This window comes from Saccostrea echinata, unplaced genomic scaffold (genome assembly GCF_033153115.1).
Source record: "Saccostrea echinata isolate AGI-Se365-2 ecotype Australia unplaced genomic scaffold, CSIRO_AGI_Sech_v1 ptg000009l, whole genome shotgun sequence".
NCBI lineage: Eukaryota > Metazoa > Mollusca > Bivalvia > Ostreida > Ostreidae > Saccostrea > Saccostrea echinata.
In genome coordinates, this window is record NW_026889758.1 from 13,395,978 (window position 1) to 13,419,060 (window position 23,083).

Below are 23,083 nucleotides of genomic sequence, written 5' to 3' on the forward strand. Positions count from 1 at the left end.
CGTGCTACATCCACAAATATAGATATCACATTACGACAGCATACAACAACATACAACAGGTGTTTATGTACCAAAAATAATTACAGGGAAATAGATTCACCAGAGAATATTTCAAACAAACTGCCTATCTGATGACAAAACCAAAAACTCTACCCTGTCGAGTATGTGGAGGACGATTTACCTGTAATGTTTACACCTCTGTAAAACCTGGCCACTACCTGTTGGTAATAAAACAAGCACACCAGACAGCTGCAGATTCCTCATCAGAAGCCTTACTCTGACTTATCTCTCTCTCCCGAAATTAATTTGGGTGGATAAAACATCAAACATTACATAACAGACAAACTCTAATGGAAGCTCTAACTCTGAGCCAAAAAATCCACTGACTTTTTTTTTCCATTTGTATTGGTGTAATATAGCAAAGTATCAGTTCACAGATGTGTGTTTACACATAAAAGATACATTAAAAAAAAAAGATTAAGCATCGATTTTTGATCAGCATCACAATTTCTTCATTCATATCCATATAATTATCCTTCATCACATAATTATGTCTGTGTTGCAATGCAGAGAAAAGGAAAATATTGCATAAAAAATTAAGTAATGGTTAGAAAGATGAAATAATTTATCTTCACCATACAGCTTTACTGCTTTTGATTTAAAACTGGCTTGCTTTTAAAGAAACTATCATAAATTATTCACAAAACAAATAGCGCACCAAATTGTTCTCATTTTCTCATGTAAGCTCTTCTCAAACACAAAAGACGGATAAAAATGTTGCTGGGATGCAGAATTTTAATAATCACCAGAGATGCATAAATTCTGCTGCAGGCAAACAATTTTGCTCATATCAATGCTAGGGCTGTGTATCATGAGGGAGGAAAGTTTCCTATGTATTATGATATTTCAGTAAAACATCACAATACTGTGGTTTCATCAATTTTCGTTGGCATCAATTTTCGTGTATTTTGTAAAACAGACGTTTTCCAGGATACGTAATTTCGTGGACAAAAGCATTGCCTATACAAATGAATGACATTTTTCGTAAATCAATGAACATTTAATTTCGTGGATCTGCCCAACAACGAAATCCTTGAAAATTGGTGCTCAACGAATATTGATGAAACCACAGTATATCATGATATATCAAGTTTTTGAATATATATATATATATTGGTTTCTCCATAATTCTTTTTTGATTATTATAGGAAGGAAAATTCAGCTTTTTTTTTTTTTTTTTTTAAAAAAAATTCTAAAAGTCTTTTGCTTGTTCTAAAACCAAAATTAAGGACATACGCAACGTAGTTTGAACATCATTGTCTTTTTCCCTGGAGTTGAAGAGATCCAATTCTTAAAGGAACTGTATGCTACATTTTAATGTCTATATATGCTGTTGTACACTTCTTCTAAAACAAGTTTGGATAGACAAAACATCTAGAATATATGTTTAGTAATTTTTGTATAATTTTCTTTGAATTATACGAGAATTTTAATTAATTGATATCGTTTCAAAACCCCTGGTAATGCATGCTGATTTTTTGTCTATGAACATCTGATGGCACTATAATCTTAAAGTAAGAATATCTTGAAAAATTATAAGTAGGTAAGGTATGTTGCGTATGTCCTTAAAGCAAAACAAAGATTTAGCTTTTCTTTTTTATTTTTAGGAAAAAAAAAGGTTTTTTTTTTAGTTTTAACATGAGTCATTTTTGTTTATGCAAATATTCAAATTTTAAGACAAAAACATGCCCATTGTATACTTGTGATAAATATGGAGAAAAAAAAATAGATGTATCACTGATGTATCAGATACACCTCCTCTGCATCACAATTATACATCAATGTATTGTTACATCCCTAATCGATGCCCAGCTATTTTAATAGATTTGTAAATGTCTCAATTTGACTAACTGTGGCAAAATGTAACAAGCCAAGGGGCCAAACTTGTCAGTCTATATATTCCAGATCAAAGTAATGGTGAATTTGTGTGTGTGTGTGTGGGTGGTGGTGGGGGGGGGGGGGGGGGGGGGCAATGTGTCTCAGTATCACTGAAGAACTAGAAGGATGCTTATAGCTTTCATGTAAAAGTGTTAGACAATACCTAGACCAGAGACCTCCAGGTGTTTTCACTATATCTAAAGAAAATTCAAATGCATTGCTCTAGAAGACATTCCACTCTATGTTGAATGTTCTACAGCCTAGAAACACTGTTCTAGATTATTACAAGCCTCAGCTAATTTAATGCAACTGTAATATCTTACTCCTGTCTGATATTTGTCTGACTGTCTTGGCATAGAACTGTATGATTATCACATTATACATTACAGGTTACCTAAACATTAAACCATTCTCATATCATTCATGTCCAGCAAAACAGCAGGAATGAAGCTAGTCAGGTCAACACTTGAAGAATATTCTTATCATGATGTCTACATTCTGTGCATATAACTAAGCCTCTCTGCCTTCAGAGTTTTAGTCTATACATATATTAATGACTTGTAGACGACATGTTTAATTAATGGTAGAAAAATATATAGAAAACCATTTCATCTTGGTTAAAGTATATAAACAAGAGGCCCAGGGGCCACATCGCTCACCTAAGCACTGTGGCTAGGAAAAGAGGAAAAATCTGTTTAGTATTGAAAAGCTTAAATGCATAAGTGGTCCCAACCTACCCCTAAAAGGGAGTGGGAGGGGGGGGGGATGATTTGAACAAAATTAAATCTACACTAACTAAGGATGCTTACATGATTTTTTGACTAACTGTGACTTTTTTTCTCTACAAGTCTGAACTTTCATTGTGGCCCCACCCTACCCCTGGAGGTCATGATTTGAACAAACTTGAATCTACACCACCTAAGGACGCTTCCATATAAATATGACCAATCATAGCTTTGCTGTTCTTGAGAAGAAGACTTTTCCTATATATTGCTACATAAAACTTTGATTGTCCATTGTGGCCCCACCCTACCCCCGGGGGTCATGATTTGAACAAACTTGAATCTACACTACCTGAGGATGCTTCCAAATAAATATGACCAATCATAAGTTTGCTGTTCTCGAGAAGAAGATTTTTGAAGATTTTTCCTATATATATACTCCTATGTTAAACTTTGATCGTCCATTGTGGCCCCACCCTACCCCCGGGGGTCATGACTTGAACAAAATTGAATCTACACTACCTGAGGATGCTTCCATTTAAATATTACCAATCATTGCTTTGCTGTTCTTGAGAAGAAGATTTTTGAAAATTTTTCCTAAATACACCTATGTAAAACTTTGATCGTCCATTGTGGCCACACCCTACCCCTGGGGGTCATGATTTGAACAAAATTGAATCTACACTACCTGAGGATGCTTCCATTTAAATATTACCAATCATTGCTTTGCTGTTCTTGAGAAGAAGATTTTTGAAGATTTTTCCTATATATTGCTTTGTAAAACTTTGATCGTCCATTGTGGCCCCACCCTACCCCCGGGGGTCATGATTTGAACAAACTTGAATCTACTCCACCTGAGGATGCTTCCATATACATATGACCAATCATAGCTTTGCTGTTCTTGAGAAGAAGATTTTTGAAGATTTTTCCTATATATCCCTATGTAAAACTTTGATCGTCCATTGTGGCCCCACCCTACTCCCGGGGGTCATGATTTGAACAAATTTGAGTCTAAACTACCTGACAATAATTCCACATGAGTTTCATCTTTCCTGGCCCATTGGTTCTTGAGAAGAAGATTTTTCAATAATGCCATTAATTTTTTTGATATTTCGTAATTATCTCCCCTTGGAGGGGGGCGTGGCCCTTCATTTGAACAAACTTGAATCCCCTTTACCCAAGGATACTTTGTGCCAAGTTTGATTGAAATTGGCCCAGTAGTTCTGGAGAAGAAGATGAAAATGTGAAAAGTTTACGACAACGCCAATGACAACGACGACAGACAACGGACAAATTTCGATCAGAAAAGCTCACTTGAGCCTTCGGCTCAGGTGAGCTAAAAATGTAACAAGTTTAATTTTCAAACATTTGAAATTGATCCCAATTATTTTCCAATTATATTTTTTTTTTAAAAAATATGCATTATAATTATTTTTTTAAAAGCTGGCTATATCCATTCTTTAAAAAAAAAACCTAACCCCCTACCCCTAGGACCTTTTTCAATTCACTAAGAATAAGACCCCCTTCCATTGATGATACCATATATATTTTTTTTTTCCTAATGGGGTGATCATTTGGCTTATTTCAGTGATTTGGTAATAAAACGCTTAAATTTTAATAGCTAAGTTTGCACCATTGCATATATATATACAGAGAGCAAGAAATATTACTTTTGATCTGAGTCTTAAACACTGTATCTTCCTTTTTAGTTTTACTTAAACTGGTGCATAAATCAGGATTCAAAAGTAAAATTTAAGAAAAACTCATCAGGAAAATCAAGTTCCTTTCTCTGCAATGTCATTGAAATCCATGTCTACCAAATAAAGTTCTGTCAGAATTATTGGTATACCTTTGAGCAAGCAAAGTGCCAAATTTTACACATGCTAAAGTTGGCTGTTATGGTATTTAATACCGGTAAATAAATTTTGGAATGACATATATTTAATTTCTTAATACTTGTATAGTGTTTGCATTGTTTATACCTTATTAATTTATTGTCACAGTACTTTGCTGTCACACTTTTTATTAACAAAATGTAAAATCATATACCACTTTTTAAATGCATTTTAATGGGGACATGTTTATAAAAGTATGTTTGTATTTGTTTTAATACTGTACATGTTTTGTAACACAGCATAAGTTTTATAGCTAGACCTAATAAGTGCCTTCTTTTTCTAATTTTCTAAGTGCTCAGGGCACTTAATAGGATGAATAAGATAACATGTAGACTAAATTCAAATCTGAGTCTCATTTTCTGTTGATGACACTGGATTTAACTTATCTTGCTTCTGTACTACATGTACAAAGAAATAAATTTCTGGACTCATATCTATGTTGATTACGCTGGATTTAATTAAGTTTTCTTGATTCTTATTATAATAATTAATTTGGTCATGCCAGACAAGCTTTTTAGGAAAACTAATACTTGTAACAGGTTTAATTTCCAGTCTCACTCCGCATGGCTTTGTCTGGATATCATATAGATCTTGTTTTCCCTCTAGGTAGATTAATGTGTTCCTCAGATGGACAAATCTTTAGGGTCAATGTTCTGGGTAAGGAATCGTTTACTTTTTAATGACTGTAAATAAGAAATATTTGTCATGTCTTTGTATCTGGTTACCCCTATACACACTATCAATACTATACCACACCCTGAATACATCACACTGGACGGTCACTATCCTCATCCATCAATGTACATCTGTCTTGTTGAACAACCCCACTCATCATTACTGATGTACTCTGATGGGGTTATCTGGGATACCTGTACTAAATACATCATTGAGCAGTCAATATTGGTTAACCTTTACTGGGGAAGAGTTTTCTTTGCATCACTTAAATACTAATATATGTACCCATAATGACATACATGTACTTCTTACCAGCTATGAAACAATGTCTTCTAAATTTTTTAAGTCTTCTTTTTAACCCAAAAATTATATTAAAGTTGCTATTAACTATATAGCTAACCTTTATCAATTTCATCACCAAAGGTTGAGTTCCACTTTTTTTTAGCTCATCTGAGCCGAAGGCTCAAGTGAGCTTTTCTGATCAAAATTTGTCCGTTGTCTGTTGTCATCATTGTTGGCGTTGTCGTTGTTGTAAACTTTTCACATTTTCATCTTCTTCTCCAAAACTACTGGGCCAATTTCAACAAATACAGTATCCTTGGGTGAAGGGGATTCAATTTTTTTCAAATGAAGGGTCACGCCCTCTTCCAAGGGCAGATAAATACAAAATAGTGAAAAATTAATGGCATCATTGAAAAATCTTCTTCTTAAGAAAGAATGGGCCAGGAAAGATGAAACTCATGTGGAATCATTGTCAGGTAGTGTAGATTCAAGTTTGTTCAAATCATTACCACTGGGGGTAGGGTTGAGCCACAGTGGACGATCAAAGTTTAACATAGGAATATATAGGTAAAATCCTCAAAAATCTTCTTCTCAAGAACAGCAAAGCTATGATTGGTCATATTTACAAGGAAGCATCCTCAGGTGGTGTAGAATCAAGTTTGTTTAAATCATGACCCCCTGGGGTAGGGTGGGGCCACAATGGACGGTCAAAGTTTAACACAGGAGTATATAGGAAAAATCTTAAAAATTCTTCTTCTCAAGAACAGCAAAGCCATGATTGTTCTTATTTATATGGAAGCATCTGAAGGAGGTGTAGATTCAAGTTTATTCAAATCATGATCCCTGGGGGTAGGGTGGGGCCACAATGGATGATCAAAGTTTAACATAGGAGTACATAGGAAATTTAGCTTTTAAATTCTAAACTGATTTTTGCTTTTTTCCTAGCCACAGTGCTCAGGTGAGTGATATGGCCCCTAGGCCTCTTGTTTTATCTCCATTGGATAGGGGAGGGGGAGGTGGAGGGTTATTTCTTTGAGAACTAAGACCCCATAACAAAGTATTAAACAAATAAGAACTAGCAAGTTGGCAAGAAAAGCAAAGTGTCATTGATGTATTTACTCTCTACTTTATAAATCGTTGTCTATAAGCTAAGGTTTTATGATTTTTAGGGAATGATTAGGATTTAATATCTTTTCCAACACTTAATTGATACAGCACCATTAGTGCCATGTATGTTTGTTGTCATAGTAATATAAAAAGAAACAAGAAGTCTGTGAGCCAATGCTCACTAATAATACCTCTGCTCTGATGTGAATACATAAGTTCAATTATGGACAGACACAGTGATAATCAGGAAGTTGACATCGGATTTGTACAAAAATGAGTCCCAACATATGGCATGCCTAAAAAAAGAGTGTGCTAAAATTTCAAGCATCTGTGATGAGTAGTTGCTGAGAAAAATGCCATCCAAATTTGTTATGTATGGTACGGACAGACACACAGATAAACAGGAAGTTGACATCGGATTCGTACAGAAATGAATCCCAACATATGGCATGCCTAAACAAAGAGTGGGCTAAAATTTCAAGCATCTGAAATAAGTAGTTGCTGAGAAAACTTCGACCAAAATTTGTTACGGACAGACACATAGACACACAAGGGTAAAACAGTATACCCCCTCTCCTTCAGAGTGGGGGTATAAATATTATAATTTGGCCATCAGTACCATCTTCTACGTTACTTATCATTTTTACACTATACATGTTCACATTCAAGTGTATAAAAACAAAGTGCTACAATAAAGTACAATACACACAGTGTGGTCTAAATGACACTACATTTCCTACATTAACCTGTCTATAAAAGTAAACAAGAGACAAACACAGTTACAAAAGATTAGATGTTCCAGAATATATTGCTCTACTGGTTTATACTAGATATGATAGCAAAAGAGAAAAACTGCAACTAGACTTGAAATGTTCTCTTTTTTTTGTCCCCCGCTTTTGCGAAAGCGAGTGGATACTGAATCTCATTTGACTGTCTGTCAGGCTGTCACAGAAATTTTAACCTTGGTCATAACTTTTGAATGAGAAGAGAAAGGGCTTTCATATTTCAAAAGTACATTACCATTGACAAGACCTTTCCAAATATACTACGTTTTTGACCATGTGATCCTTGAAGTCTGACCTACTTTTCAAAAATTTTAACATTATTTTAAATTGATAATAACTTTTGAAGAGAAAAGATAGGGCTTTCATATTTCATATGTCTTACCTGTGACAAGACCCTTCCAAATATGCTATGGTTTTTCACCCCGTGACCTTGAAGTTTGACCTACTTTTCAAAAATTTTATCTTTGCTTGTAACTTTTGATTAAGAAAACATTTGACATGTGCTTTACCTTTGACAAGATGTTTTTGAGCATATGCTATGATTTTTGACCCCTTGACCTTTGTTCTTCACATTATACCTAATTTTCAAAAAATTTAACTTTTGCTGATTGCTTTTGAATGACATATGACATAGGGCGTTCATATCTGACAAGTGCATTGCCTGTGTCAATGTGCTATGATATTTGACCCCCTGAACTTGACCTTCAAGTTTGACCTAATTTTCAAATTTTTTTCAGTGTTGCAAAGATAGGGCATTCATATTTGACACGTGTGTTACCTATGACAAGAATTTCCAAATGTACTATAATTTTTTACCCCATTACCTTGACCTTGAAGTTATAGACCTAATTTTCAAAAATTTTAACATTGCTAATAATTTTTGATTGAGAGAAAATTACCATTTACATTTGACATGTGCATCACCTTTTCAAAACTTTTCCGATTGTATACTCTGTTTTTTGATATTTTTTGCTCATGTGCATTACTTGTGATAAGACCTTCTGGATTGTATTATGATATTTGACCTCAATGACCACATGACCTTGATGTTGAAGTTTGATTTAGTTTTGAGAAGCTATAATCTATGCCATAATTGTTATTAATCAATAATTTATGGGTTTTTTTTTTGTATAATGCACAGATAAGACAGGACACACAAACAAGGCAGTTACAATGTGCCATAAATAATGGCATCCCATCCACTAAGACACCAAAGTGGGGGATCACAATTCCTTGAGTTTGCTTGTTTCAGTTTCCATCTGCAGGATTATATCCATGTATCTTGATGTTTTTTTAAAACTTGTACCAAGTTTCATCAAATTAAAAAAAAAAAAAAACATAGCAAGATTACCTTTTTGAAAGATTTTCATATAATATACTTTTTTCGTAGTCATGGCAACAACATATTGAACCTATAAATAGAATTATTAACCTTGGTATAGACTATACTTGTGAACCAAGTTTAATTGAAATCAGAATAAAATTTGGAGAGATAGCAATTAATTTACCGTAACCTAGCATTCTTCATTGAAATAAAAAATGTTCAGTGTACCACCTCAGTGTAGTACACATTTTACCAAGATTTGTTGAAATCATACTAATTAAAACTCAGTTTATAGTTGAAAGAATTTCTCAGAAATTTCTGTTAACTATTTACGTACATGAATGTACTATTTATGTACCTAGTTAATTCATTTTCTGTCTAATACAGATTCATATATAATTCAACATTAAAGCTTATAACTGCATGTACAGTACACCTATCCAATGTTACAAATCAATATATATAAAGTATATTTTATACTTTATTTTCATATCGTACTCAACAACCAATCAATTTCTTTTTAATTAGTAATAATAATAAAATTATGTCCATTATTCTACATACTGTGTTGAGGTGTTTTCAATCATCCCTTTTTCCAATCCTACATATAACAACCCACACAGAGATTTATATCGAGTCATCATAACATGAATTTGAAAAATCAATCACGAGTATCTCTCATTGTTCATGACTGTTTATAATTTTTGTTCTGCACTTAAAACTGTGAAGTGCTCAACTGTCAAATATTATTTATCAAAATCACAGTGTTTGTTCATGATGTTTATTGTGAGAAATAAGGAAAATCCAAATCAGGTACTTAAATTTTGATTATCTTAAATCACAAGAAATTATAATGTATTGGATTGACTGTCCAAATAATAACTATAAAGAATCTGAGGAAAGAGACTTAGAGTGGCACAATGCCATGTACATAAAGTATTATTTCTGCCTCATAAGGAAGGAAAAACTTTTTATACACGCATGAATTGTAGAGTTAAAACTGTGAAAACTGCAACATCACTTGAAATCTAAGCTCCCCAGAATAACTGACCAAGTCTACGTTTTGAAAATTGTTGAATAATTAAATTACTTAATATGTCTCACAGTCTGTCTCAAAAGTATGCACAGATGTATATATAAGGTATCTCTTATTGATTATTTAAACAATAAAAGTATATATTTACCATAGAGCTCAAGAAAAAGAATCTATAGCATGAATCAAGACATAAAATGCAAGGTCAGCTAGTTCATCATTATCCAGTTTTTTATTATGTACAGGTGACTTATGTAACTGCCATATATGTCTTCTATATGACTTAGTTTTACAATAAAACATTTCAAATGATACATCCCATTGTTCCCATCCTGTGTAGAATTTCACAGAAAATACATAATTCAATGTTATTGACTGAAACAGTGTATTGATTATGATCACACGCCTGATATATTTTAACCAGACATTTATCAATAAATTAAATTTCTCTGGTTTAATATGAAGTTCAACCTAGTGTATAAAGCATTTGTAGTAAAAGTTCTCTATTGAAAAAAAATCCTAAACCATGGTTCAAAAATATGATTCTAAAATTCTTCCTTTCCCTTCTAAACAACGAATGTATGAGAGTATTAATTAAACGCCCAAGTCTCCCTCTAACATACAAATGCCACCTATACTGTTATATCCTTATGCATATTCAATAATATGCATATTCAATAATAAAAGCGTTAAAATAACTCCTACCTTTATAACAACAATGATAAAACTTTCCTTCCCAGATGGAGGATAATCCTTAACATGTACACTTCACTGTTTGACGTTTACAGATGAGCGAGGCACACATCCAGGATGTATGTGTAACGACGTACAGTACAGCCATGCATATCACACAGGAAGTAATTACGCCTTCACATCCCTACAGCAATAATTTTACCACCATTTAAGTAAAGTTAAACTGAAAAAAAATTAATGAATATTAATGCTGGCATTGTTAAGCAGATGAATCATTTTAAGGATAGATTAAACAGTAAATATAGGATTAACAATTTCAATATACACCCTCCATCCACCTCAAAAATGGAAAATTCAAGCATATGCTTTTGTTCCATAAATATCAAAATATTTAAAATGAAAACTTGATATCAATTAAATTCTTTAATTCCAGAAGAGTTTTTATATAACACATGTTACTCCGTATATTCCCCAATGTTCCTCTTACAAATAAATTTGAAGCTATTGTAAATGTGCCAAGTGTTCATTTTGTGTTCTATCACTTTTTTTGTAATTATGTTTATACCTTCTCTATGTAATATAAATGCCTGGAGTGTTTATTGCATTCTTATCATACTTGAACTAAACAAAAACACCCATACAACTGGGATGAATTAATTCATTTTACCTAAAACCACTCTATGCAATTACAGTTAACAGCATAAAATTAGATTACCATGCAGTAACAGGTCAGACTTTCTTGTGTAATAGCAGGGAACAATCAAAAATACATGTAACTGATCAATGCTACAAACCAAAAATGATGGATTTATAATGGGTCACAGACTTTATGTGAATAAAAAAATTAACAGTTCCTAACAGGTCTCTCTCACAAAATGATATACATTCTATTTCACACACTCCTTTTTTTTTAATGTTCATTCAGTTTTTCAGCTTAATCATGAAATCATATTATAATTGATTATGATGATGGCATATTTCTCCTCCTCATTTGCTTGATTATCTCCCCTTCCATGAGGGTGTGGCCTTTCATTAAAAGCTTGAATCCCCTTCAACAAGTCTTTACCAACACACAGGTCTGAGACCCCAGGCCAGTAAAATTGACTGTTTGCCAGTGAGATTGAAAACCAAATAAGTCCCATTGGCCTGCCCCATTCCCAATTACAAGCGGACATTTTTTTCCAAATTTCTGCTATAAAATCCACAACCAATGAAAAACATCACAACAGTATGGTAGGATCATATAATTTTAAAAGACTTTTTTTTGTGTTATAAAGTTTTGTTCAAACATTTCAACTGCCTATTATACTACAGCTTTTACTGGATCATTTTACATCTATACAAATATCTTTTATTTTTCAGATTTCATTGTTTTCATATGTATTAATCTTTACAATATGAAATAAATGCATTCAATTTGTAAGACGTGTTTTGGGTAACTTCCACCATGCATAGGTAATTTCGACCACTGCCCCTATATTATAAACAAAATAATTGGTATCATCTTTTGTATAAGAAAATGAACTATAAAATCAAAATATTGTGTTTTTAAAAAAAAGGTAAAAATACTGACAAACAGAGATGGTAATTTTCAAAAAAGTGACTAATTTGAAGACACGGAATCACCCGGCCATCATGGTCGTTTTACTGATTTATCTAGGCACTAAGCTACAAATAATGTCACATGCACACACAGGCATCTTAACCAAAAGCAATCCCCCAAAAAATAATTAATAATTTCTCAGGCCAAAAATTTCAAAATTAAATGTGGCAGGCAGGTTCTTTTTTTTTTTGTTTGTTTGTTTGGAAGAAGGTGTTACACTTTTTTTTTTCATGTCAGTCCTTCAACAAAATGATATCAACTGATTCTTACCTTTTTTTTGTTCTCTTACATTAATTATAATATATGCTCAACTTTAAATGTTTTTTCAAACATTTGTTTAAAAGTTCATTTATAAATTACCGTATTAACAAGAAATATATTGTTTATCTTATAAAAATGTCTATCTGTTTGCATTTATGAAAAGGGGAATAACTCAATTTTTTTTCAACTTGGAAAAATAGAAAATTGAGTTATTTCCCTTCTCAATATGTCAATAAAATTGATCAATCTGGCAGTGTTTGACCTGAAGTGGCGGTGCCTGAGAAACTATTATTTTTTTTGCCTAAACCAAATAAGGTTTACACAGATGTAGATCTGGTTTTTGCATCATTATACTTCACCTATTTATTTTTTTTTTTTTTTTTTTTTACATACGACATAAATTCTTTCTAGCTTAAGTGCGCTGCAGATTGTGCTGCATCGTTTTCATGAGTCGAATTTACACATTCATGCAGAGGTAACATCTGAAGATATCTGTTCTGCTGATTGGTATTTAAATTTTTAAAAACTTGAGATATTTAATTAAATTAATTTTGCCCCAATTTAAATTTGCCCAAAAAGATTTTTGTTTAAGATATAATACCGTTTACTTTGAATATGTACGCCTCGTTTTAAATTTGCTTCCAACGGAGGTGAAAGGGGCGAAATAAAAACGGGCGAATATAGATTGCCCATTCATTTTCAAAATGACCCATTAAAAAATTTAAAAACAGTTGCACCATAGTCCCATTGACCTTCCTGTCCTTCCTAATCACTGTTGCTCAGGTGAGCTAAAAGTGAACCCCACATTTTGACATGTATTTCTGTGTTTATGACAATACACATGTTGACAGAACTCATAGTTCTTTTATCATTTTCCACCCATAACTTCACTGTGGTAACAAAGGCATGCAGAACAACAATCAGAACTTCAACTCCTGCAGAATGTCAGACTTGCCAAACAGTACAATGTACGTGTAGACAATGTGATCATGAAGGCTCCAAGACCATAAACTGAGAACAGACTTAAGTCAAAATTTCAAACCAATATAACTTTTGAAAATCAAACAAAATTTTCATTATATGTTTGAATTCAAATGTTATACAAAATTGCAAATTTTTAAGCAAAAGCATTAAATAAAAGTCAAGATATTATAAAGATCAAAATTTTGACTTAAGTCTGTGCTCAGTTTATGCATGGTCTTGGGGCCAGGGCTCTCTAATGATGTGCTTAACTCATACTCCTACTTTAACAGGTCTGGTACAATCACTAGATTTAGCTGCATAGCTTAAATTACCTACATAGCTTTATTTACCTACCTGAAGTAGCTTTATTTAGCTACTAAATCAAACTACAGACTGTTAGTATATACATTTTTAACATTTAAAGGAATTCATCGTCTGAAACTCCGGCGACGATACGAGTTACTAAAGGTACGAACTGACGAAAATTATCCAAAATATACATCGCCTTAGATTACGATATTAATCAGTTATTGAGTTAATTAAAAAGACCGTTTTAAGGCATGCAGTGAGTCTGTATTACCCATAATGTACAGATGTAGCAGAAAATTGCAGAATCGCTCCGAAACGATTTTGGAGAAAATTAATGACGTTGCATTGAAAATAAGTCAAATTAATCATAACAAACCTTTTCATGACTGTAAATACCTTTCATCTAAAAATCTAATCCATATAATGGAAGAATTCAACACTTTTCACCAACGTTTTTTCTCGTTTCAAATTTACACACTATGTTGACATTCGGAACTCTCGGGATTTTTCATAGTAAATCAATGAGTTAGAGTTTTCTTTGCTACATAGAACGGAACGCATTCTATCGTTAAACAGGGTCCATAAGGACATTTTAACGATAGAACATTCTATTTAGTTTTAACGTGCATCAATCTACCACGTTCGCCCATTTTTTTTCCCGCTACATCACATAATGCACAGACGCATGCACGTTGAATGCAATCTGCATGTTGAATGCAATCTTCTAATAACATATGTAATTATGAAAACCTTAATAACTATCATGTGAATGTACAAACCTTGCTATCAATACAATATGTTGGCCTAATCAATGCAGATGCAACATCCAAAGCAACATGATCAGGTATCCAGTCAATTCGTAACCAAACCGAGTTGTACCCAAACCGAGTCGTAACCAAAAAGTCAACTCGTACCCAAAACTGAAGTCAACTCGTATCCGAGGTTTTATTTACAATTGTTGGAATTTTTCATATGAAAAACTATAATTTAAAAAAAAAATAACGAAAATCAGAATTTGAAGAAGAAAATTGTTTATTTTTCATAAATACTTTAATGGTTAAACATTTTTAAAATCCTTTATTAGAAATTCAAACAATTATTGTTAATGCGACAAACGAGATGCTCCTAATTTCATTCCTAAAAGTTCACCATGGTGCGAGAATGTATGGAAAAAATACATACAGTGGGAAATTATGAAATAAGGAACCAAAATGACTATAAAAGTGAATAAAAAAAACAAAATATATGGTGATTAATGCCCTTATCATATTTGTATTTTATAATTCAAATTTGAATAAAAACTTACATATAGGCCTGGTATATACATGTACAGTAGGGGGGACAAAAGTGTTGACAAAAACATGGCGCCCGTAGAAATTATGTCGCGTCTGTCCTATCGTAAAGCGTTATTTTTATTTTTACCGACTACGTCATAGGGATTCCCTTTAGACACAAATGACTGCCGTCATGAGAAAAGGGCCCTTATCTTTTGACGTCACAATGCTCAGAAAACGACGTCAAAGTCGCGGTATTGTAAACACGGAAGTAAATTTTGTTGACTGCGTTTTTGTAGAAATACACGTGTAGATAGAATGAAATAAAACTGGATTTCCTGGCTCGAAAAAAAAAATAAAATCATACGAATTTCGAAGCGGAAAATTCTAATAAATAACATTTTTACCATTTACTACATGTATTTATTCATGTTTCTGTGTAAATATTCTGTATAACATAATCCAAACGTTATGTTGAACGCATTATCAGATATCTAGAGCGATTAAAAGCGACGTCTGTATATGATGCAAGGCTACAGATATATATTAGTATATATATTTTTTTTCTTTTTTTGACTGAGCTATATGAAAATGCTTATATTCGACTTATACACTGATGTATTAATTAGTCTGAGTATTGATAGGTAGTTAGTACATACATATATATTTTTTCAGAGGGAAAGAGAGAGGGGGCACTCAATGACATATACATGTACGCGTTGTTTAAAAGTTAAAATGCTTCTTTCATTTGGAAAAATATATTGTAATAATGTTATGACATATTTTATTTCTATTCCATTGCTCATCATATCAATAAGCGCAGTTAGACCAGTTCAAGTGTGTGGCGTCGTTTTCCAAGTGGAGATGGGGGGGGGGGTATAATTAACAAACCCAAAAAGTCTCCAAAGGTATAGATCCTGTAATGTGGGAAATTTGATGTTCCTATCACAACAATGGAAGGGGTGTGTATGTGGCAAAAGGCCTTTTCATAAATAATTAACAGCATGAGAATATTCTCAGGGAAAAATTGGGGGGGGGGGGCTCTCCCCTTTGAATAGTTTAGTTTAGTTTCAAAGAAAATTGATGTGCGTATGTCTCTGGTAAATATGTAAATTTTGAAATCGGGCATAATAAACACGTGTACATTGCATAAAAACTTGCACTATCGAATGTTTTCAAAGTTTTTTTGTGTCTTTTCCACAGTATTTTCGTATCCATTGTTTACTTGTACATGTAAGAAAGCTCAAATCGAGAATTAATAAACGGTGAAATTACACGATCCCGGAAAACAATAAAGCATGCACAAAATTGCTGATGAATTTCATAATACAAAGTATTTGCTTTAACAAAAGTTGAAGTACATTGTTATCATAAATATCGAAAAAAAAGTATTATTCTTTGATAACAATTACCCTTTTCTATTTTGTTTAATTTGTTCTGATGAAAGTCAGCTTGAAATCAATTGAACTTGCATTTTGTTTAGGAATTAAGTACAGTTAAGGTGGAACCCCCATCCCCACCCCCACCCCGAGTAAGTAAACAACAGTCACTTCGATAGTAGTTTTATTCTTGAAAAAATGTATGAAACAGAAGAAACAATAGATTAGGTTTTCAAGAAATTTACTTCGGATAAATGGCGATATGACGACAACCTTTGGTAGAAATAGAAAAAGTACTAGTAACAAGCTTAAGTGGTCGTGGGTGTCATTCAAATGATATAAAAATTCTCAAATTGTAAATTTTAACATCAACCGCAAGCTCAACACAGACAATCAACAGCGGCGGATCCAGAAATTTCATAACAGGGGGCGCAGTAGAAGGCAGGGGCTCTGGGGGTTGCATTGAAGCCTCAAGCAGGTGCAGAGCAAAGCCCTGCTGGGGTCCGGGGGCAAATCCCCCAGACACTGACGAATTCTAACAAATAAGGGGTGTTTTTTCCCTTGATTTTAGGATAATACAAACAAATTTTTAAAAAAAAATCAAACGGGGGGGGGGGGGCTCGCCCGGCGCTGGATCCGCCTTTGATCAAGAAATCTACATCATTGGAAAAATAAAAAAAAAATAAAATAAGAAAACCGGTAATGATTTGAGCGAAAAAGGAGACGGGTTTTCACATACAACTTTGTAGCTGCTGGTCTGTAGCTCGTTGATCTGCACGAAGAAAGTAGAATAGACAACCGCAGAGTTACAAGACGAACTATTGAAAATATAGCTTTATATTTGTTTCTTTCTGTGTACGACCAGGTACTATATTTCATTTGCCAGCTCAAAATATTGCAAACGATGAATTCCTAGCATGCATTCTACTTTTATTTCATGATCGTCTGAGAAATATGAGGATTTATTCAGTCAAGAAAAATCATATTTCCCGAGTCGAATTCGTTGACAAAAAGCATGACGACGACAGGGATATATAAAAATTTATGGCCTTGTCACTTGGCTGTCTGAAACCAATCAGATAACGCTTATATAGAACAATTATAATGAGGTTTAATAAATTCTGTTGCTTATTCTTTTAAAACTTTGATGCCTGTGAAATATGTAAGGAAGAATTTGATTTTTGTGAATAAATGAAATTTAAGAAATGGATCAAAAATACACTCGCACACCTTTCAGCGTTTATTAGCTAAAACATTAATGATGATTGCCGACTATTTTTCCATGTTCGGCAGGTAAGAATTAATATATGATCGCATTTAGAAATATTTATTAAAGAAACTTCATTTTGAGATTACAGTAGCGGCCCTTTTACAAATGTTTGATTTGTTGTGTACAAATGTTAGTAACGTCGAGAGGAGGAAAATATTTGAAATTTTACAATAATTAAAGATAGCATAGGTAAAAAAAAAAAAAGAAAAAAAAAAGAAAAGAAAAGAAAGAAAGAAAGAAAATAAATGACAGAGGCATTTATAACAGCTTTTGATAACATATGATTTACTTCAAGAAAAATAAATTGACAAACTTATCATTTTTCATACACGGGCTAAACTTTTTTGAGACAATCCTAAGACCTGATTTTGTGCCTCTATTTTCTGTTTCTACTCCATCAGTAAGGCAGGCGCAGAAACAAAATTGTATGAACAATGAAAATTTAATTTTTTTTTCAGCGTGTAAAGAAAATGCGCTTGGAATTTTAAATAGAAAACAAATATTTTAACATAAGATTTTCACATACTACGGATAAACCTTTTTGGAAACAATTTTACATATCATGACATGATATTTGTCCATTAGAATTCATCTCTGATACAGAGAATACGCGAGGTTTTGTTTGGGTTGGATCTTCCCTTATTCCACAACTGTGTAGATTTTTTTTTTTTTTATATTTTAATGTACAAGTGCTTTATATATTCTTTAATTGAGCTAGAATAGAATGCCTAGTATGGAATTGTACAGTACATGCATTTTATTTTCGAATGAACATAATCCGTTTCTAGAGCATGTCTAGCCCCCCCCCCCTCCTTTTCCCAAATCCATGTAACTGGATCTGCCTCTAGAATTGTAACCATGTTAGAACAAAGGCAACTTCAGGGTTTATATTGACAAACTACCGGTAGTAACTTGGAAGAAGAAATCAAATATCGACTAGAGTTTATACGTATTATTAAATTTATTTGAATAATTTAAAACCAAATTTTACGCTTGCGACGTCATTATGTCTTCATGGAATAACGCCAACGTTGTTTTGATGCGCCTTACTAAAATGATCATAGAATAATGAAAAAATAAGATATTTTTAAAGGTAATGTATTTTTGCATTCAGAAAGAGTCAGGCTGTCAAAATTTACCAAAAAGTCATTTTGTGAAATTTTCACCTTAAGGGCCCTTTTCTCATGACGGCAGTCAAATAGATCAAGACTTGGTCATGTGATTTCATACGTCATATTTTCGTCTGCTGCGTATATTGTATACATTTTGATGTCAAACAAGTGATGGAGGAGAAAAGGGAAGAACTGTCGATAGCTTTGAAAGAGATCATCGTGCAGCTTTACAGAAATGGAGAAAAAATTGCAGACATAGCACAGGCGGTGAACAAGTCCCTGTCTTCTATTTACCGTGTGATTAGAAAATTTCAAAATTCAGAAAGTCTGGAAAATCGCCGTAGATCAGGCCGACCACGACTGATTGACGAACGTGAATATCGAAGGTTGCAAAGGTTAGTTAATGTTGATCGTTGTGCACCTTTGGGTGAAATTACTGCTAAATTCAACGAAAACAGGAATGTTGCGGTTTCTAAGAAGATTGTAAAACGTAGATTGAAGGAACATGGGTTTTCCAGAGGAGTTTATAGATAAGATTTATTGATCCCAATTTGGGGCCCCTCAGGGCATACAAGTAAAGAATTATATACACAAGAAGAAATTCAAAATTGATAGTAGCAACATGTCGATATTAAGAGAAAAGAAAAGAAACTAACTAAAGAAGATGATGATGATTATAGCAGATGGGGATTACCAATAATAAATGCTTTAAAATATATATATATATATATATATATATATATATAACTCTGATTTAAGGACTAGGGAGACCAGACCATTATATATGGCTTAAGGAGACAATATACAGATTTTTTAAATTTGCTTTTTTCTAAAAAGAAATACCCGATCAAAGATCTATAGAACACCATTTAGTCGACTCTTGCTTTATTTTTTCATAATAAATGCCTCCTAAAAATATATGAAAAAAATGGTCTCCCTAATATTTTATGTTTCTCTCATATGACTTAAGGAGACCAGTGTATATTTTTTATAAATATAACTTGTGGTTTAAGTAGACCATTTTTCTTTCATAGTAATTTCACTTATTATGCATTAATTAACATATTGTTTCCAACCAGAATAGTTGCGGATGGTCATTAGTCAAGGTCAGCAGAAAGATATTTGTGCTTATGTGACTCAACATGATCAGTACAAACTTTGAATTAAACTAAAGTCATTGCACAAGTGACTTAAATAGAGAGTAGTTGCCCCCGTGGCGCAGTGGTTAGAGCGTCTGCTCTAGAGTAGCAAAGTAAGGAGTTGATCCTTACGTCGCAGGTTCAAATCCCACTGTGGGATGGGGAGACCGGTCCTTCAGATGAGACCGTATAAATCGAGGTCCTGTGTCGCAGTAGATGCTGGCACGAAAAAAATCCCTCGATGCTCAATGGCCGTAAGTGCTGAGTATAGGACAAAATTTGCAGATCTCCACCGGCATGTGGTGGTGTCTCCATATGAGTGAAAAAATCTCGAGAGGAATGTTAAACAACATACAATCAATCAATATATAGAGAGTATAAGCCCAGAGTAGCTTGTTCTGATATCCACATTTAACTCTCAATGCTGTCGCCCTCGTGGTGCAGTGGAAAGAGCCTCTGCTCTAGAGTCGTGGAGTTAGTTGATCCTTTTGTCACATGTTTGAATCCCACTGTGGGACGTAGAGACCGGTCCTTCGTACAGAGGTCCAGTGTCGCAGTAGATGCTGGCATGAAAAAGATCCCTCACTGCCCATTGGCCCTGAGTGCCGAGCATAGGTCATTTGCAGCTCTCCATCGGCAAGTGTTGGCATCTCCATATGAGTGAAAAATTCTCCAGAGGGACGTTAAACAACAAACAAACTCTCAATGCCCAAAACAGTTTAACCTAAAAGTGAATGCAGGCATAGATTATTCTTTAGACCAAGTATAGTATACTCCATATTGTTTTGTTGAGGACACAAAGTTCACAGTGGACATCAAGTAGTTTTTCCTGCTATTTATACCCAGCTTCTTTTAAACCATATAGTCACCGAGTGCATTCGCTTTCCAACTAATTGATGAAGTTCTGACCTATGCCTATATTTGTTTAAATTCTTTGTGATTTAGGAATACATTTGACCAGTTGAAACCAAGAGTACATGTACTACATAAAATTTCAAGGTTGTGATTAAGATTCAGTAAAAGTTATGCCCCATCCAGTATAGCAATATGTGGATGCCATGTTCAATATACATATTTGCTATCATTAAACTTAGAGAGACCATGAATCAAAATAATCAAATGCTTAAAAATCATTTTATTTTTACTGCTAGTCAAAATACAGTCACCCAAGCATATCCTTTGTTAATTTGAAAAAAAAAATAATAGTTTAACATTTATTATTAATACCATACCAAAGCACAAGATAGTGCACTTCTTACATAATCCAATGATTCATGCTGTGATTTTACCTATTTAGATGTTTCTTATTTACAGTTCAATTTACAGTGTACCATGATATACATGATATACCAGTACAATGTGACACTAACCTAGTATCAGTTAAATGGATCACTACTATTCTGTTTTTAAGAAGTTTGCAGGGTAAAAAGTATAATAAAATAAAAATATTGATAAATTTATTGATTGCATATGCTAAAAACTTTTATAAAATATCAAACATTGTATCATAACAGCTTTTACAAATTAATTCAATACATTCAAAGGTACAAAAATCAAATTATTTTCATCCACAGTTTTATCATATTCAGTTGAACAACAACTACATCTATTATATAAAATGTATGGTAGTTGGCACTGATGGTATATATATCCTGAGCAAAGAAAAAACATACCTAATCAAAGAATACAAAGCTCACTTCTATAAATGTTATCTACTAGTAAGGCAAAGTCTCACTCAACAAACACTCTGGTAATGTATATCACCTGGATCCAAAATCTATGCAAGTTGGTCTGGGTTAGATTAAACTGCTCAATAACCCTGAAAATGTATGTTACATCCAGCATCAGAAGCAGGATACATCATCTATGTTTACTGATCACCAAAGAGTATATTGTTACTTTGAATGAACCTTCTCTAAACCAGAAGTCTCTGACGAGACTGTAGCTCTACTGGTTGTATTTATAAAGGAAGATAAAAGTAGCACTTGGACTTGAAACTTCGCAACAGCAATAAATAGAATAATGATCCTTGGTTTAGTCTCTTTTGTGGCAAGATTTATTATTATATCAGACTAAAACTGTAGGAGGAGTAGCCTTTTAAAACAATTTTACAGAAATTTTGATTTAAGTAACCATGGCAACATCATTCAACAAAATCAAAAAACAATAACACCAATTATGTATCTCTGTAGTCTACTTGTATGCCACATTATACTGAAATCAGACAAAAAGTGTAGGAGGAGTAGCATTTTGAAAGTATTTCAAGAAAATTTCTATTTTTAGTAACCATGGCAACACTGTTCATCGAAATCCAAAACTGGTATAGAGAATTATGTATCTTAGTGTAGTTTACTTGTGTGTGAAGTAATACTAAAATCAGACCAAAACTGTAGGGGTAGCATTTTGAAGGAAATTTCTATTTTCAGTAACCATGGCAACACCGTTCATCGAAATCAGAAAATCAATACAAAGAATTATGTATCTTAGTGTTGTCTACTTGTTTGCCAAGTTATACTGAAATCAGACCAAAACTGTAAGAGGAGTAGCATTTTGAAAGTATTTCACAGAAATTTCTATTTTTAGAAGCCATGGCAACACCGTTCATTGAAATCAAAAACTGATACACAGAATTATGTATCTTATTATAGTCTACTTGTGTGCCAAGTTATATTGAAATCAGATCAAAACTGTAGGAGTACCATTTTGAAAGTATTTCACAGAAATTTCTATTTTTAGTAACCATGCTAACAACGTTCATCGAAATCAAAAACCGATATACAGAATTATGCATCTTAGTATAGTCTACTTGTGTGCCAAGTTATATTGAAATCAGATCAAAACTGTAGGAGGAGTAGCATTTTGAAAGTATTTCACAGAAATTTCTATTTTTAGTAACCATGGCACTAACGTTCATCGAAATCAAAAACTGATACACAGAATTATGCATCTTAGTATAGTCTACTTGTGTGCCAAGTTATATTGAAATCAGATCAAAACTGTAGGAGAAGTAGCATTTTGAATGTTTTTCACAAAAATTTCTATTTTTAGTAGCCATGGCAACACCGTTCATCAAAATCAAAAACCGATATACAGAATTATGTATCTTAGTGTAGTCTACTTGTGTGCCAAGTTATATTGAAATCAGACCAAAACTGTAGGAGGAGTAGCATTTTGAAAAATTGTTTACAGACGGACGGACAGACAGACAGACAGACAGACGGACGGACGACGGACACCTTACTATCGCATAAGCTCTTCTGGTCTCTGACCAGTAGAGCTAAAAACTGGTCATTAATCCAGAAAATCTAAGTCAAATCAA

At 33.3% G+C, this 23,083-nt stretch overlaps 1 protein-coding gene across 2 annotated transcripts in view; it reads right to left on the reverse strand.

The window, feature by feature from the left end:
* The window catches only part of LOC133181807 (semaphorin-2A-like), a 71,926-nt gene extending 61,268 nt beyond the window's left edge, over positions 1-10,658 (reverse strand). Inside the window, exon 1 of one of the 2 annotated variants that reach the window (XM_061316412.1) lies at positions 10,467-10,658. The gene's annotated coding sequence lies outside the window, so the exon portion shown is untranslated. Of the gene's footprint in view, positions 1-181; positions 246-10,466 lie in introns of those variants that run through there. The other variant, XM_061316415.1, reaches the window with a different exon arrangement.
* Between the last annotated feature and the right edge of the window lie 12,425 nt (positions 10,659-23,083).